The 19,942-nt window shown below is 33.2% G+C and overlaps 1 protein-coding gene across 3 annotated transcripts in view; it reads right to left on the minus strand.

Moving 5' to 3' along the window:
- The window catches only part of LOC120414518 (uncharacterized), a 233,335-nt gene that overhangs the window by 41,016 nt on the left and 172,377 nt on the right, over positions 1-19,942 (minus strand). The gene's annotated exons all lie outside the window — the stretch shown is intronic.

Below are 19,942 nucleotides of genomic sequence, written 5' to 3' on the forward strand. Positions count from 1 at the left end.
TCAACAAATATAACCAAAAGTTAAATCATACTTTATAATAGGTGCAAGTCATTGGTAGGGACACTACTGATCTAGGAAAAATTGCATTTTGATAAAATGAGCCTAAAACGAACCCTAAGCCTTATTTTGTACTTTCAAAATATTATAAGAAAATAAAGGTTTGTAAAAAAACTTCATTAAATTTTATGCTCCGTGGCGTTTACGTCGTTTTGGCGGTTATGTGGTAGTAGAATCAGCTAATTGCATTGCTAGCAACAATTCCTCATACTGAAAATAATCAAAATTGTAAAAATTACGGCCGTACGAGCGATTGTTCCTCTTGCCCCATATGGTCGTCTTGCCCCACCTTCCCCTACTTATAAATATGTCGTTTACGTCACATTGCTAGAAAATCTCATGTGTTTGCATGAAATATTATTAACAAATATCGTTTTTGAGCAAGCAAAATAAAAATATCCAAAATATATGCCTTCCCGTTTGTAATCATAGTAGCCAATGTTTTATGCTAAAAACGGTAATATACTAAGAATTTTGAAAATTCGTCACTTTTTGTTCAATAAAATGCAAATATCTAGGCTTTACGTGGACATAAATTGAATGTTAAAATAAGCAAAATGATCGCCATGAAATGTCCTATAAGCTTAATGCATAAGTTTTAACTGCAATTTTTTTGGCTTATTTTTTAGAGTGATTTTTGAAATTTTTAGCTAAGAAAAACAAATTTTTCTCCCTAAAACGCCCTGCCATGCCCAAACACAAGCTTTTATGGACCATGTCTGTACAGCAATTCGTTCAGGGGACATTATACTATAACTTGAAGCCCAGGCGACCAAATTTGAATGACTTTAGTTTGATTGGTACGCGCATTTCTGGAAAATACTCGAAAAATGTACTTTTTTGTAACCATTGTAAACCATTTTTGTGATTTTTTTGTTGTATGGAAATATTGTTCCTGACATCCTAATCTATCATTCTAGGGTGAGCACCAAAGATTTGACAACTTTTCATTTTTTTTGGGACGCCCTAATTGATATGTTTTGATCATATGCATTGAAAACGTCATCCAAATATTTCCCACACCGGCAATAGATTTGATTCAAAGTTCAGTAGAACCATCCATCCAACCCAGTGTCACTGCCGCTGTGGGTGGACCCGGGTGGGAGTTTCCTCAGCTCAGCCCCTCTGAATTATGCTCTCACACCCAACAGGGAGGGATTAGGAGGCCGACGTGTGCGCGCGCCTAATAATGACGCCCGATACGCCCTTTTCAAAGTATGCTCGCTCGTATTGTTGTTTTTCGAGAAGGGCGCGCAAGCAAAGATCGCACGCGTGATTAGTTTTCGTCGAAAAGCTCATTAAAAATAATATTTTTAGCATGACCGTTGGCGGTTGCTTGCTGCCATGAATGTCTAATGAGGCCTCCAGATCGTGCCCGCCGGGCTCATTTAGAATCGAGACCACGGAACGAAGGCGACGACGGCGGCGGTTGATAATCACCGGATGATAAGCGGGTTGCATGAGTCGATGATGGCTGACGAATGGCCGAGCAGTGAGCAGTCGAGCCGCGCGAATCACGATTTGTTGCATTTTAATCTATAATACCGCGGCGATTGCATTTGATGAATGCCATTACAAGGCAGAAGGCAGCTACGGCAAACTGCAATGCAATGCAATGTGGGATGAGTTACATTTTCTGAGCGTAATTGATCATTTGAATGTAACTGAGAACTGTGTTATTTTCTAGCAGATTTGAATAATTGAGCACGCAGAGTCTAAAATGCAAAACTCATGATGAGTTCTTATTTTTGATAAATATTTTTTTATTTGAATTTAAACAGGTTCATATTACAGTGGCACTATAATTGTTGTTTTGATTGTTTTTATTTTCTCGATTTTTTTTTATCATAAAAGTCCCAAAAATTTAAGTTTTAATGTTTTTGTATTTTTAAATAAAGCCGATTTTATTGTTTTGTAAAATGTTTTCCCAAAAAAATATTTCCACAATGCATGAGATTGTCTCCATGTCCTGTAATGTTCGGAATCTTAAAACAATGATAAAATATTTTGGTTTAGATAAAACTGCTAATCGGATAATCGAGTCTGGTCTGTAATCCAAGAATAAGAAAATTCAAATGTAAGTCTTTTTAAAGTTAAAACAAAATCGTTTTATTTCATTTCAGTTATTTTTTCATTTTATTTCAACTCATTTGAGTATCCAGGTATTTAAGCGAAGATGGCGCTCGAATGGTGAACGCCCGAAATGTCAAAATCGCGCAGTAGCACCAACATTAGAAAAAAATTAAAATTCTAATTTTGTTCCGGTTGTTCCGTTTCGCATGGACACAAACACTCCTGGTCACGGGGCAAGGACACGGCCACGGGAATGGCCAGGAACAGACACCTACACGGCCAGGGACACGAAAACGGCCAGAAGCACGGGCACGAACACGGGCAGGAGTCCGGACAAGGACACGGCCTAGAGCACGGCCACGGGAACGACCAGGAACAGGCAACTACGTGGTCAGGTGCACGTACACGAACACGGCCAGAAGCACGGACAAGCACACGGGCACTAATACGGAAAAAAAACTCGGATTATGACGTTTCACGTAATCGGAAGCAACACCTGTCAAACCACTCAAATGGCACTCACAAAATGAATACTGAGTTCTTTGAGTTCATTTGCTACGTCACGGTTTTCTTGCCTATAGAGGAGAAAATCGTGACGTCAGAAATGAACTCAAATCACTCAAAGTTCATTTTGTGAGTGACTTTAACATTTTGGCCTAGTTTGACAGCTACCTCGTTCCCAAGTTTTCTGTGGGAGAGAAAAGGAGGCGAATACTTTATGAAAATCATACCTGTCAAAATTCCTAGCCTCAAAATTTTGTCGCGAGTTGCTTTTCTCCTCTATGGCACACTTGTTCCGTAATGTTGGTACCACTGCGTGATATTGACATTTCGAGCGTTCACCATTCGAGCGCCATCTTCGCTTAAAAACCTCGATATGAAACATTTAAGCAGTACACTCAAACCCCGATGGTTTAACATCAACTGTTGTCAAACGAACTGGGTCACTTTTTAGTTTGACACCCCTTTTACACGGAGTTTACACACACTACCGAACGTTTGTTTTGATAGTGTGCGTGAGCGCTGTGTAAAAAGTGATAGTTCGTCACTTTTTAGTTTGACTTTGACCAACCAACGGGGTACAAACTAAAAAAGTGTCAAACGAAAAGGTGACCAACCACCGGGGGTTGAGTGTATTATTTGGTGATGATAAATAGACTAGTTTTCACTGTAGTTAAGAAAGTACAGTGGACCCTCTCGTTGTCGATATTGAAAGGATCGTCGAGAGCAGGAGTTATCAAATTATAAAACGAAAAATCAAAGCAATTTATTTAAAAGGACTGAAAAATTTATTGACAGCTGGAGAAATATTTATATCGAGAAAAAACGACCGCCAGAGAGTCCACTGTATTTTTAGAACGAATTGCAAAATTGATATGTTGAGTTTTCTGGCCTTCTGCACAAACATACAAAGCAGTTTCAAGCAATGCCAATTGTATATTTAAGGTATATCTTGCCCTAACCTGTGCAAATCAAAATAAACCATACCAATTTTAAATCTTACAAGTTATTATGGAAATATTGCTTATCACAAATATTGTAAATTTAAAAAGTTCAGCTGATCATGGTTCTAAACAAATGACTGTTTAAAACTTTTAAAGCTTTCAATTAAAATTAAATACTTTTCAAATAATACCCTTGGCCACAGCTCGAGTCGTATAACCGGTTCCCTGTTTAATCAGAACCCATCAAAACATTATTAGCAATGCTTTTGAGCAGTTCTCTAGGATTTCGGTCATTCGATTTTTTTTTGTATTTTTTAATCCGACTGAAACTTTTTTGGTGCCTTCGGTATGCCCAAAGAAGCCATTTTGCATCATTAGTTTGTCCATATAATTTTCCATACAAATTCGGCAGCTGTCCATACAAAAATGATGTATGAAAATTCAAAAATCTGTATCTTTTGAAGGAATTTTTTGATCGATTTGGTGTCTTCGGCAAAGTTGTAGGTATGGATACGGACTACACTGGAAAAAAATAATACACGGTAAAAAAAATTTGGTGATTTTTTTATTTAACTTTTTATCACTAAAACTTGATTTACAAAAAAACACTATTTTTAATTTTTTTTATTTTTTGATATGTTTTAGAAGGCATAAAATGCCAACTTTTCAGAAATTTCCAGGTTGTGCAAAAAATCACTGACCGAGTTATGAATTTTTTAATCAATACTGATTTTTTCAAAAAATCGAAATTTTGGTCGTAAAAATTTTTCAACTTCATTTTTCGATGTAAAATCAAATTTGCAATCAAAAAGTACTTTACTGAAATTTTGATAAAGTGCACCGTTTTCAAGTTATAGCCATATTTAAGTGACTTTTTTGAAAATAGTCGCAGTTTTTCATTTTTTTAAATTAGTGCACATGTTTGCCCAGTTTTGAAAAAAATATTTTTGAAAAGCTGAGAAAATTCTCTATATTTTGCTTATTTGGACTTTGTTGATACGACCTTTAGTTGCTGAGATATTGCAATGCAAAGGTTTAAAAACAGGAAAATTGATGTTTTCTAAGTTTCACCCAAACAACCCACCATTTTCTATCGTCAATATCTCAGCAACTAATGGTCCGATTTTCAATGTTAATATATGAAACATTTGTGAAATTTTCCGATCTCTTCGAAAAAAATATTTTTGGAATTTTCAAATCAAGACTAACATTTCACAAAGGCCAAACATTCAATATTACGCCCTTTTAAAATGTTTGTCTTGATTTGAAAATTCCAAAAATATTTTTTTCGAAAAGATCGGAAAATTTCACAAATGTTTCATATATTAACATTGAAAATCGGACCATTAGTTGCTGAGATATTGACGATAGAAAATGGTGGGTTGTTTGGGTGAAACTTAGAAAACATCAATTTTCCTGTTTTTAAACCTTTGCATTGCAATATCTCAGCAACTAAAGGTCGTATCAACATAGTCCGAATAAGCAAAATATAGAGAATTTTCTCAGCTTTTCAAAAATATTTTTTTCAAAACTGGGCAAACATGTGCACTAATTTAAAAAAATGAAAAACTGCGACTATTTTCAAAAAAGTCACTTAAATATGGCTATAACTTGAAAACGGTGCACTTTATCAAAATTTTAGTAAAGTACTTTTTGATTGCAAATTTGATTTTACATCGAAAAATGAAGTTGAAAAATTTTTACGACCAAAATTTCGATTTTTTGAAAAAATCAGTATTGATTAAAAAATTCATAACTCGGTCAGTGATTTTTTGCACAACCTGGAAATTTCTGAAAAGTTGGCATTTTATGTCTTCTAAAACATATCAAAAAATAAAAAAAATTAAAAATAGTGTTTTTTTGTAAATCAAGTTTTAGTGATAAAAAGTTAAATAAAAAAATCACCAAATTTTTTTTTACCGTGTATTATTTTTTCCAGTGTAGTCCGTATCCATACCTACAACTTTGCCGAAGACACCAAATCGATCAAAAAATTCCTTCAAAAGATACAGATTTTTGAATTTTCATACATCATTTTTGTATGGACAGCTGCCGAATTTGTATGGAAAATTATATGGACAAACTAATGATGCAAAATGGCTTCTTTGGGCATACCGAAGGCACCAAAAAAGTTTCAGCCGGATTAAAAAATACAAAAATTAAAATTGAAGAAAAAAGACCGATTTCGTAGAGAATTGCTCTTTTGCCTCACGCTCTTTCATTTCGTATGCAAATTTTTCTCTTTCTCCCACAATCACCCAAAAATCGTCCATCTTTAAGTGCCCGATCATCATTTATCCCCCCCTTTCTTCGTTTACTTTGCTCGCGGTCAGTTTTATTTCACACAAAAAAAAAAATAAAATAAAAAAAAAACAGATCGAGTCTCGTCGCGACGAGAAACAAGCTCAAAAGCAGGTTCCGCGAATTGCAGGGGCGGAGTCAAGGCCCGTTCCACTTCCGCGGCCCCAACCAACACAAGCAACCCCCCCTCTATTGCACACAGGTGAGTTTCTCTCTGCCTCTCAGAGCAAAAGTTTGCTTCAACGGGCACGTTGTTGTTTGCGGAGAAAACGAGTTTTTTTTTGCTGGGGGGAAGCCACCATTGATTTTGAGAAAGATTTCAAGCTTCTTTTGTTTTCTTTTCTTTGGTTTGGCAAATTAAGCTGTGAGGAGTAGCGAAATTTGTAGGGTTAGGTGACTTATCATTAAACTGTTTTCTATGTACCGTAAACCGGGGTAACTTTGATAGGATTTCAATTTGTTTTTAGAATATTTTCCAACAGGTAAGGTTTTTCTCAAGATTATTATTTTTAAAACATGTACTGGGGTAGACCACACAAGGTCCATGCACTATTTCGGAAAAAAAGTTTTTTAAATAATGTTAAGAAAAATAGTTACCTTAAAATTCTTAGTTTTAATTCCGGGGTGACTTTAGTCATAGTTTTTCTTGTTAAAAACATATTTAAGATGTTAAAACTTTATTTGTACGTTAAATGTACCATCACTAAAGTAGCTGATATAGTTTTTAAGAAAAAAAAAACAATGTTTAGATCTAGTTAACTAAGTGTATAAGCTTTTAAGCATAATACATATAAATTTAAGGTAAAATTGTTAAAAAGTCGGAATTTTGTCTAAAATTTGTTAAAACTAGTTTTGTTTATAAAATTATCGATTTATATTGCATTTTATACTGAATTCGAAGCACGAATCACAAGTTTTCACATTTTACATGAAATTTGTTCAACTGAAATTGCCAATAAATTGTGAGATTTTTTTTAATTGTGTTTCAAAAACACATATTATTTATTATTTACAAACTTTTTTAACCTTCTCTTAGTGGAAAATTGTCCAAAGAATCCGAAAATGCATTCCGTTTTCCGATTAAAAATCATGTTCATTGAGAAAATCATGACACTTTGAGAAGTTTAAAATAATGACTTTCATCAACATTTTTTTAACTATAGTCAACTAACTTTTTAAATTTGAGCAATTCCATGCCAAATAGGGAATCGGTTGTACCCGACCCTCTCCGATTTCAATGAAACTTTGTAGACATGTTATCTTACGCTTATATAAGCCATTTTTATGTATATGGAGCCAGTTCCACACGATAATGACATTTGAGAAGGGCGTAAGTGTTTTAAATATTTTTGTAATTCGGAATATAAATATTTCTGTATCTCGAAGCCGTTGCATCGTATCAAAAAGTGGCCAAAGACAAACTTGTAGGAAATTTGACGGGCTTTTCGATAAAAATACACTGAAAGAAAAAAACACTCAACTTTTATGAGATTTTTTGATTTTTAAGTTTAAAAGTCAAATTTGAGGGGGAGCCCACGATTTTTTTTCGTTCAAAATTTTTGTGAAGATAGCCTAAGATGTTACAAAAAGACTCACGAAAAATGCAGGATGGAGCATCTCACCTAAAAAAATACAAAAATCATTTACTGAAACTGTTTTTTTGAAAAGTGCTCTAAACGTCAAAATTTTCAAAATCCGAATACGGGAATCGATTTTCCAGACAATTTTACATAAAAGTCTCCATATTGACTACTGTCCTAAGTCCAATCCTTGTGAAGTTACAGCGGTTTTAAAAATAAAAATGTTGAAAAAAATGGTTTTTTGATGGTTTTTGGCAATTTCTATATGACCGACTTGATTTTTCAGTCTCGAAAATATTTTTACCGGAAAGCTCGTCCAATTTCCCATAAGTTTGTCTTTGACCACATTTCAATTGGATGCATGGGCTAACAGATATAAGCTAATTTACTATCCAGGTTACTATACTACACTGAAAAAATATTGTGTTTTCAGTTATGAGCAATGTAATTAGCTTATATCTGTAGGCACACTTACGCCCTTCTCAAATGTCATTATAGTGTGGAACTGGCTCCATATACATAAAAATGGCTTATATAAGCGTAGGATAACATGTCTACAAAGTTTCATTGAAATCGGAGAGGGTCAAGAAAAAAGTACCTGAAAAATTCCTGTTTTGGGCTGGAATTGCTCATTTGTCAAAATTTTATGAAAAGTTCTTCTTGAGATACTTTGAACACTTCTCTACCACGGTCAGTATGTTTCTAATCCATTCCTTACGTATTTTAATTGTACTCTTCATTTTGCGGAAAAATCGCAAACCTATCAAAGTCACCCCGTTTTACGGTACTTTCGATATTTAACTGGGATGATGAGAGCCCATTTTTAAGTTCTTTTTTTAAACGTTTAATTCGAATTCAGTCATTTGGTTTGATCCCAGAAGGTCCCGGCGGTATTTTTCGAGTCGAGATTTGTCTGATCACGCCTTCCGTCGGACGGGGAAGTAAATGTTGGCCCCCAGAAGGGGAACCGATTACCCGCGGCCTACTCGGGGTTAGTAGGGAAGGGATTGATGTTTAAATACAAGGCGTGGGAAGGGAAGGGGGATTGTGTAGGGGTCTTGGTTGGCTCTGCTGGCCTTTGGTTATGTCCTCAGCCGCAACTCGGTGTTCAGCTGCTGGGGCGCGATCTCATCCCGGTGTAAAAAAAGATTTGCAATTGTTGAAATCTGATTTATTTTTATCATGAATAAGATATGCAAATTATTTTTTCCTAAACATTAGTTTAGGATAGACTCCGCGTTAAGATATCAGTAAGTTAAATTATTGACGACAAAATTAACATAACTTATGTAGCTTTTAAAGTTTAATTTAAAAAATCTTCAATTAAATTTTAGTTGAACTTAACTTTTTAAATTACAAAAAACTGAATATTTTTCGAAAAACACCGCCTTAAATTGCCTGTAAAAAGTACCTGAGCAGTTCTCTCAGATTTCGGTCATTCGTTTTTTTTTGTATTTTTTAATCCGACTGAAACTTTTTTGGTGCCTTCGTCATGCCCAAAGAAGCCATTTTGCATCATTAGTTTGTCCATATAATTTTCCATACAAATTTTGCAGCTTTCCATACAAAAATGATGTATGAAAATTCAAAAATCTGTATCTTTTGAAGGACTTTTTTTGATAGATTTGGTTTCTTTGGCAAAGTTGTAGGTAAAGATATGGACTACACCGAAAATAAATGATATACGGTAAAAAAAGGGCCGAACATTCAATATTACGCCTTTATTAAATGTTTGTCTTGTTTTAAAATTTTCAAAAATGTTTTTTTAAAGATCGGAAAATTTCACGAATGTTTCATATTTTAACATTGTAAATCGGACCATTAGTTGCATAGTCCATATCGACATTAGAAAATGGTGGGTTGTTTGGGTGAGACTTGGAAAACATCAATTTTCCTGTTTTTAAACACTTGCATATCAATATCTCAGCAACTAAGGGTCGTATCAACAAAGTTTAAAAAAGCTAAATATAGAGAATTTTCTCAGCTTTTCAAAAATGTTTTTTTTTTCAAAGGTGGGCAAACATGTGCACTAATTTAAAAAAATGAAAAACTGCGACTATTTTCAAAAAGTCACCTAAAAATGGATTTAACTTGAAAACGGTGCACTTTATCAAAATTTCACTGAAGTACTGTCTGATTGCAAATTTGATTTTACATCGAAAAATGAAGTTGAAAATTTTTTGCGTGCAACATTTCGATTTTTTGAAAAAATCAGTACTGATTCGAAAATTCATAACTCGGTCAGAGATTTTTTGCCCAACCTGGACATTTCTGAAAGTTGCCATTGATGTCCTCGAAAACATATAAAAAAAAAAAAATATTTTTTTTGCAAATCAGGTTTTAGTGACAAAAAGTTAAATAAAAAATCACCAATTTTTTTTAACGAGTATCATTTTTTTTCAGTGTAGTCCATCCATACCTACAACTTTACCGAAAACACCAAATCAATCAAAAAATTCCTTGAAAAAAATTATATGGACAAACTAATGATGCAAAATGGCTTCTTTAGGCATACCAAAGGCACCAAAAAAGATTCAGTCGAATTAAAAAATACAAAAAAAAAAATTCTAAAAAAAAAGCGGTTTCGTAGAGAATTGCTCACCTTCAAACGGTGCATTTTGTCAAAACATAGGTATGGTCAGGTTTTTAAACAACGAATTTTATTTGATTTTATAAATTTTGTATATTTTATGTATTTTAGATTTTTTTCCAACAATCTAAGTAACAAAGTTGGTCTTTTTTTGGTAAGTTGACAATATTCCATACAAAAAATAAAAAAAATCAAATTATTCGCTCTACAGCATTGCCTTGGCGTTCTCGATTGCGAGATTCCTACTCGAAACTAAGTGTCCGAAGGCTTGATTGTTGAGGCAATTGCAAACCTCTTTTTACACTTTAGTTTCCATCCACCCCGGGATTCGAACTGACGACCTTTGGATTGTGAGTCCAACTGCCTACCAGCGACTCCACCAGGACAGGACCCAGGGAGACGACTCCTACACCTGGACTGAGCTAACGACCTAACCTTTTTAGGTTAGACCGGGGCCAACATTTACTTCCCGTCCGACGGAAGGCGTGATCAGACAAATCTCGTCTCAAAATTTGCCACCGGGACCTTCTGGGATCAAACCCAGGCCGACTGGGTGAGAGGCAATCACGCTTACCCCTACACCACGGTCCCGGTCGATATTCCATACACAATATGATATTTTCGTAGAATTTTTTTCAATATTGCAAATACAGTCCATACGCGATTATCCGAAGCATCGACTACCCTATATTTGGATTGTGCGAATCATGATAGGGTATTTGTCCCTATTTTGGGCCTAGTACCTATTTTGGGTCTACCAAACTTAATTCAACGAAATTGAGCATTTCTCGATTAAATTTTCAAAAGGTCCTATCTGCATAGGAAACCCATGAGGGATAGGTTGTTTTGAAAATTTAATCTAGATTTCACCAAATCTTGCCACTTGAGAATGATACGTGCAGTCATTATCTTCATTTTGGTGGGCAAGAATAATTTACTTTTTCCTTCTAAATTAGAAATAAAGCAATAAAAATAGCACTCTTCACTTTTTTCTTGGCAAATCGCTAGTTGCCCATTAGGGCGAAAATTTTCACCACTTTTGCTTACCGCTTGTTGACACTCAGCGTCACGGCTTTCATCGCTCAGCACACGAATGAGAGCCGTCCCCCGAATCTCCAACCACCGGCAATATGTTTTTTTTTGGTGGGTTGCACAATCCCGTTGCAAAAACAATCACTAAACTGCCACCAAATCAATAAAATAACTGATTAAAGTTACTTCGTCCATTTCGGAGAGAATGGCTCTATATTCAGTCCATTTGACACTTCTACAAATTGTGACAGTGTGTGTGCGCTTTTCACAAGTTACAGTCTTTCTTGCATATTACGGGCTTGTTGTTTGGCTACGCAACAAATGTTTAATTATGTTTAAAACTCGTAAAGAATGATATAAATCATGTCCAAGCTAATTATGCACGTAATGCAAGTGAAATCAATCGTTCTAATGTTGATTTGTGGCTTAAAACATCACAATGATTGAGCATGTTTGTCGACCGAATTTGTGCGGCTGTACTGTACGAGCTGGGGCTGAACCGTACGTCAAAAAAGTTCGCCACGTGCTTCGAGATTTCAACCAATCAGAAGGTAGGCCGAAAATATGTACAAAGAAGGTCGTATGCTAGAAGCAATATCCCCAAAATAGGGGAAAAAATGTTTCAGTTTCTCGGGCTTATACAGAAATATAAAGTATTTTCGTAAAAAAATGTGGTTAAGCATTAGCATTAAAAAATCAACTTATTCATGCAATAAAAGCAAAGCTGCCTATAGCAGCCATTGAATCAAATAAAAAGTGCGCTTGGCTTAGTAGGCTCAAAATAGGGACAAATACCCTAATCGTATTTTTTATTTTCTTACTTTCAACATCAAATTTTAGCTATACGAAAAAATGTGATTGGTTAATTGTCTATTTAAATACCAAATGCATTTTCTCAGTATTTCATCGCTGGCATCTTGAATTTAAAAAATCTAAATCAATTAGAGTAGTGTTAGAGTAGTGGAGTCATACTTAAGCTCGACAATCAAAAAAATGTTTTTTCGTGATTTGATTACCCGAAGATTTTTTTCTAAGGTCTTTGGATAATCAAGTCTGGACTGTATCAGTATTGCAAAAGTGCCTAGCTCGATATTGTGACCATTAAGATCAAATACAGATGTGCCCCGCTTAAAGTGTCCTCGTGGTTTATGGATGGTCCCTAAAGACACAAACAAATCTGGAGCAACACGAGAAAAGGGCGGATAAGCATTTTGATAGCTGGAACTATTTCGCAAATTCCGAGCCACCAGTTAACTTTTTCACAAAACTCGATGTGTAAAACAATAGCTGCCCTTCCCAGCTACCTTCTAACGCTGCGGTTTTGTTAAATAGTTAACTGTTGTCTCGAAATTTGCAAAATAGTGCTAGGCTGTCAAAATCCTTATGCGCCCTTTTCAAATGTTGCTCCAGAAATTGTCTTCTGATGGACTGTGATCGTTTTCGAACTTCATTGGCTGATGCACGAAGTGATTTGTTTACCTTTTTTTGGTACATTCCGCAAACGTCAAACCGAACAAAATTGCTGCCGGATCTTTTCCGGAAAAATCCGGAAAAATATCCGACAGCAATTTGTATTGATTTGCCATTTGCTGGGGTGCCAAAAAGTTTGGTTATGTTGTAACGAGTACATAAATGAACAAACATAAAATAATATTTAAAGAGGAACTGCACTTGGCGTTTCTCAATAGAATCTAATTTAATAACGCCACGAGGTAGGCAATGAGAAACTGACATACAGTTTCTCAGATTTGAATTTAAATGAGATCCAACGTTCTCCAGAGATACACTACAGCTTGTCGATCATCTTGGTGGCCGAGTGGCATAAACTCTGCCTTGAGGTGGGGTCATCAACCGGATTCGGGGAGTTCAACCTGCTAAGATCTTCCGAGGGGAATTCGCAAACTCGCGGTTTCAGGGAAGACGAACTAGCTGTTCGGGGTGAAACGGGCGAGGGGTTTCCGAACGATTGTCCTACGCCGAAGGTATGAGATGGATTGGAATTTGAGTTAAATCGCTCAATTTCTCTTCGCGAGGAGTTAAGCGATTTCCGGGCTCAGGCTTTCTCCACACCGCGGCGTTCTGACTTGAAACCCCAGCGGCTCACTTTATCCAGTTCCGCGAAGGAGGCTACAGGTGTCCTTTTTTCTAGTGCGCGTCGTGATCTTTCTAGTTAGGTAATTTGATTCGTGAGTTTGTCTTTGGGTTGTTTTAAGTTGAAGTTTGTGTCCTTTCCCTGTGTTTAGATAGCTAGAAGCTTAGGGCCGTTTTCGTGTGGCGGCAGTAGTGTGCTCGCGTTGGAAAAACAGGTGTTTCGGTAAGGTATTGTGCTACCTCCATGTGCCAGTGCTCAGTGCGTTCTTTCCCCAAGTGTAGGCCACGCTACAGGCCCAATCCACTCGCCGTCACGCTGCGAAACGCCCCTGGATCGACCCAGGACATCACCAGCCCAGGCCCGGCAACGCTACGCCGGACGAACCGCGTCCGTCACCACACGTGGTTCCGGAACTGACCGGCTTCCGCCGGAGAAGGACGACAGCAACCGTCAACCGTCTGCGTCCACCACATCGGCCACGCGCAACCGCAACCGAGCACGTGGTTCCGTATCCGCGTGACCTCGCGGAGGTCCGAGCAGCGGCCCGCCTTCGAGTGGCGGCCACGATAGGGTTCGGCGTGAATTCACGTTGAACAGCAGCAACATCAACAGCAGCAGGGAGTAGTCGTTTCAGCATTCGCTGGCGGCGTTCGAGATCCGGTAGGTGAAACCACCGCGACCAGAGCAGCAGGAGAGCACCAGGTAACAGCAACAGCAGCAAACCGTCGAGTTTCGGCGGCCACGTGATCAACGCACTCAAAAGGGGACGTAAGTAGAAAGCATGCTCGATCAGTGATAAGTCCATGGCCCACTTGCCCGCAACCTGAAACCCCCAGGTGCGAGGCCGATTACACGTCCTTTGACGTGCCCAAAAACCGTCCCGTCTGAGCACCCCTTGACTTAAACGCACACACCAACATAGAGCACAAAACATAAGCACCAAGTAGAAACCCGAAACACACGACAGATACCAGGCTAACAGGGAAAGGAAGAGGGGAGGACCGCCGGCAAAAACCGAAAATGTGCACAAAACAATGAATGAACGTTCACACACCAACACAAATGTACCACACACTTCTGTAACCCACTCTAACTTTAGGGGGGCTGCGGGCGAAAATCGGGCATCTCCAGTGCCAGTTCAGACCCTCTATCTAAGACTCAATCCGCGAAAATGTTGATTTTATATTTGCACACGCACACCAATAAACTTCGTGCATGCCAAAACGCACACTCTCTCTTTTTTCATAACGCGCGAACTGTCAAACTTTTTCGTTTGAACTTTTCAGTTGGCTAGAAAAAAAATGTTGTTCTGGTGTGTTTTGGTCGGCAGATTAAAGGTAAGTTTTTATTTTCATTTTCATTCCACCATCACCATCACTACTACCGCCTCCAGGACACGGTCATCGAGGAGGAGCCGGAGTGGATGGCCGCGGAAGTGGATGGCCGCCGGAGGTTGGGCCAGCGGAACGGAGTCAACTTGGAGAACGTTGACTCGATTTTTGAGTATCGTTAGCGGCACCGCCCAATCCGGACCGTGCTCCAGTGATTGGTTCCGCCGTTCCAGCTAGTGCTGTGGTCATCATGGTGGCCCGAAATCGAGCAGGCAACTAACTCCTGGCCCAGAACCAGCAGCACAAAGCAACACCAGCCGCATATTCCGACCCCGCAAGAGCTGTAGATTCACACCCAGAGCATCATGCAGAACGAGCTGCTGCGCATGATGTTGTACGAGTAGGCCGTCGAACCGGCCGCCGCCAACCCGGCCGTGTAGCAGTTTATCCCGTCCGCCTGCCCCAACATCCAGCGCAGTTTGTCGGCGCTGAGCCAAACGGCCGCCGGAGGGAAACAGTTTTCTGCGCCGCCAGCCGTCGGTGGCCAACTAATTGTTCCCCGTCGGATCAACCGCAACCGAGCTGAACAACTCGAGGCAGCAGATGCAACCACTCACAACTTCAGGGACGTCACGCCGCCGGGTCCGGCCGAGGTCGCTTCGGCATGAGTACCGTCAGCGGGAATCTCAACTGACCAGCGTTGGTTTGCTAGAGTGTTCCGCATTTTGTCCCATTTCTTCTTCCGAGAGAGAATTGACATCTCGCACCCGTTTTGTTCTGCTTCATCTGCAGGAAAGTAGCTTTTATTTTACTATTCAAAGTTCAATGTTATTTTTTTTTATAAATTTTATTTGAATGTCCCCCCACAACATTTTTTTTATCGATTCCTTACTGTGTTTCGTTCGCTCAGTATTTCTTTTACGAAATAAAGTTTCCATCATTACTAAATATTTTTTTAATGATGTAGAAATTCCCAATTATATAAATACATCGATTCAAAAATACAAAAAAAAATCACAGCTACGAATATACAATTAAACAAAAACACTAAACAACTACTAAATTAATATTCTCGACTGCAATAAAAAATATAAAAAACATAGATTAAAAAATCAACAAAAATAAAAAATAAAATTACAGAAGTTCAAAAATACTAAAATATAAATTAGCAACATCATGTTTTTTTACAGCATCAAAACAGGAAACCATTTGTTAAGAAATTTCAACTAAACTTAACTAAATTTTAATTGAACATAAACAAATTACCAAAATTTTGATAATTTAACTGATTAATGTTACTAAATAAATTAAGTTAATTTCTTTAACTTTTGCAATTTTGAGTAATTCTTACTACAATTTACGAAAATTAACAAACTGAAACTTATTTAGGTAATCATTTTAAATTATTTTACTTAATTTAATCTAAAGTTGTCATAATTAAATTAAATTTAAATAAATTTAACTAGAAATAACTAAATTCAAACAAATTAAAAATATTTTAATCAATTTAACTAAATCAGAATAAATTTAACAAAATTCAAAATCAGTATAACTAAATCTAAATCGAATTCAAGTAAATTTAAAGCAGCTCAACGAAATTTCGATAATTTTTAATAAATTTAATTATATCATATTCAATCGAACATTTTTTTTTTAATTTTGCTAAATTTACATCAATTTTTAATATTACAAAATTTAACTAAATTATAAATAGTTGAAGTTAAAAAAAGTTAAACCAGATTAAATGAAGTTAAGTTAATTTAAATTTAAAAAAAAATAAAATTAAGGTAAATTTAGTTAAATTAAAGGTAAATAAAATTAAGTTAACTTCAATTAAGTTAAATTAACATTAGTTTAGTTGAAATAAGTTTAATTAAGTAAAATTTTGTTAAATTTTCGTAAATTACGTTAAATTTAGTTTGAATTGGTTAAATTGAGTTAAATTTAAATAAACAAAGAAAAAAAAAGTAGAAACAAGTATATTAAGATAAACTAGGTAAAATTTAGTAAAAATTAAAAAAAAAATAAACTAGGTTCAATTTAGTTCACGTAAGTTAAACTAGGTAAAAAGTAGTAAAGTTTAGTAAACTAAAGCTAAATTTAGCTAAATATGTAAAATTTAGTTATATTTAGAAAAAAAACAAATAGCTGAAATCTACTAAATTTAGTTCAATTTAATTAAAAAGGGTTAAATTTAGTAAAATGTTGCTGAATTAAGTAAAATTTTGTTAAATTTAGTAAAATCTGTAAAACTAAATTAAATTTAGTTATATTAAGTAAAATGAAGTTGAGTTTAGTGAAATTAAGTTAAATTTAGTGAAATTAAATTAAATTTAGTTTAAAATTTGGCGAAATTTAGTTCATTTATGTCAAATTTAGTTGAATTTGGCTAAAATTAGTTAAATTAGGTAAAATTAAGTTGAATTTAGTAAAATTAAGTTGAGTAAAGTTAAATTGTGCTAAACTTATCTAAATGAAGTTAAATTAAGTAAAATTATGTTAAATTTTGATAATTTGATGTCAATGTAGCCAATTGATTCAAATTTAGTTATTTGTTTTAATTTAGTTAAATTTTTATTTAGTTTAGTTTCTTTCAATTTTGTTTAATAAAGTTAACATTAGTAATTTGATTTTAGTTAATTTTAATAGTAAGATTTAGTTAACATTAAGGGAAATTTATTAAAATTTAGTTAACTTTAGTTAGAGTTAGTTAAATTTAGAAATGATTGATTAAAATGTTGTACAATTGATTTTATTTCAGTTGAATGTAGTTAATTTTAGTAAAATATATGTGAAATTTTGTAGAAGTAAATTGATTTATGCTTAATAAGATTCAGTTTAATTGATCTAAAATTAGTTTAATTTATCTAAAATTAGTTTATTTGATTTAAAATTAGTTAAAATGATTAAAACGTCGTTAAATTGATTCATATTTAGTCAAATTGATTTTAATTTATTTTGATTTCAATTTATAGTGAAATGTCATTTAATTTTGCAAAACGTGTTTTTTTATTTCGTTACAGTTATTTACACTAAGTTCAATTTAGTTACAATGAGTAAAATTTAGTTACAATGAGTCAAATGTAGTTTAATTTAGTTATTTTTTGTAAAATTAAGTTAAATTCAATATAATTTATTAAAATTTAGTAAAATTTTACTAAAATTATCTAAATATTTCTATATTTTACAAATTTTACAAAATATAACTAAATTTAACTGAAATAAAAGCAATTGTAAACAAATTTAATCATAAATTTCTAAATTTAACTAACTCTAACTAAAGTAAACTATATTAAACAAAATTGAAATTAATTTAACTTATTAAAAAATGAACTAAATTAAAGCAAATAACGAAATTGACATCAATTTTACTTAATTTTACAAAATTTAACATTTTTTTCAAACTTAATATAAATTAAACTATTTGTTACTATTTTTTTTACTTAATTTCAATAAATTTCACATAAATAAAATCAAATTGACAAAACTGTACATAATTTTACTTAATTTTACTCATTTTTACTCAAATAAAGTTAAATTTAGCATAATTTAACATTATTCAACTTAATTATACTTAATTTGAATAAATTTAGTTAAATTCAACTAAAATAAATTTAAATTTTACTTAATTTCACTTAATATTTATTTAATTTTACTAAATTCAACTTAATTTCACTACATTTAACTTAATTTAACGAAAATTTACTTAATATAACTAAATGTAACTTAATTTTACAGATTAAACTAAATTTTACTAAATTCATCTACATTTCGCTAAATTCAACCATTTTCAATCAAATTTAACTAAATTTTGTGAAATTGGCTTTTTAATTTTTCTAATTAAAAATAAATTTAACTTTATTTAGCTAGATTCAAGTAAATGTTACCGAAATAATTTATTCAACTTAATATAAACTAATTTAACTTAAATTTACGTAATTTAACTTAGTTTACCAAAATTTTACTAAATTTAGTAATATTTAACATAATTTTACTTTATTTATTTGTATTTAACTGTATATTACTTCTTTTAAGCTTATTTAAGTTTATTTAACTTTATTTAACTCAATCTTACCTAAATTCAACATAATTTATTTGAATATATTTTCATTTAACTAAATTCACTATATTTATCTATACATAGCAAACCCAATTTAACTTTATTTAATTTAATTTGGTGAAATTTAACTTAATTGATCTAAATTTAACTAAGTTTAACTGAATTTAACTTAGTTCAAAGTCAATCTTAAAATCATATCTCAATTTAACTTAATTTAACTAAATTCACTATATTCAACTTTACTTAGCAAACCCAATTTAACTTTATTTAGTTTAATTTAGTGAAATTTAATTTAATTTATCTAAATTTAACTTAGTTTGTCTGAATTTCACTAAATTTAAAGTCAACTGATTCTTACTAATTTGTAAGTTAACTGATTCTTACTAAATATAACTAAATTTAACTGAAATAAACTAAATATTAATAAATTAAACTAAATGTAACTAATATTAACTAAGTTTAACTAAATTTTACTAGATTTCACTTAATTTAACTTAAATTTACTTGGTTTAACTTTAATTAACTAAATTTTGCTGAATTTAACTTATTGTTACTAAATTTAACTAAATTTTATTTTATTTAACTAAATTTTACTGAATTCAACTGAATTGAACAAAATTTAAAAACATTTAACCTTATTTAGCCAAATTTTACTAAATTTAATAGAATTTATCTTAGTTTAACTGAATCAAACTTATTTTAACTGATCTTAACTTAAATCAATTTAATTTAATTTACCAAAATTTAACTAAACTGAACTATTGAACTAAATTTAACTTAATTTAGCTAAATTTCACTAAATTTTACAAATTTTACTAAATTTTACTGAACTTTACAAAATTTTACTAGATTAACTAAATTTTACCAAATTTTACCAAATTTTACTAAATTTTACTATTTTATTCTAAATTTAACTAAATTTTACTAAATTTTGATAAATTTTACTAAATTTTACTAAATTTTACTAAATTTTACTAAATTTTACTGAATTTTACTAAATTTTACTAAATTTTACTAAATTTTACTAAATTTTACTAAATTTTACCAAATTTTACTAGATTTTTCTTAATTTTACTAAATTTTACTAAATTTTAATAAATTTTACTGAATTTTACTAAATTTTACTAAATTTTACTGAATTTTACGGAATTTTATTAAATTTTACTAAACTTGACTAAATTGAACTAAATTTTACTAAATTTAACGTAATTTAACTTAATTTAACTAAAGTTTACTAAATTTAACTAAATTTTACTAAATTTTATTAAATTTAACATAACTTAACTAAATTTTACTAAATTTAACTAAATTTCACTAAATTTCACTAAATTTAACTAAATTTAACTGAATTTAACTAAATTTAACTAAATTTATCTAAAGT

Source organism: Culex pipiens, chromosome 1 (genome assembly GCF_016801865.2).
Source record: "Culex pipiens pallens isolate TS chromosome 1, TS_CPP_V2, whole genome shotgun sequence".
NCBI classification, from domain to species: Eukaryota; Metazoa; Arthropoda; class Insecta; order Diptera; family Culicidae; genus Culex; species Culex pipiens.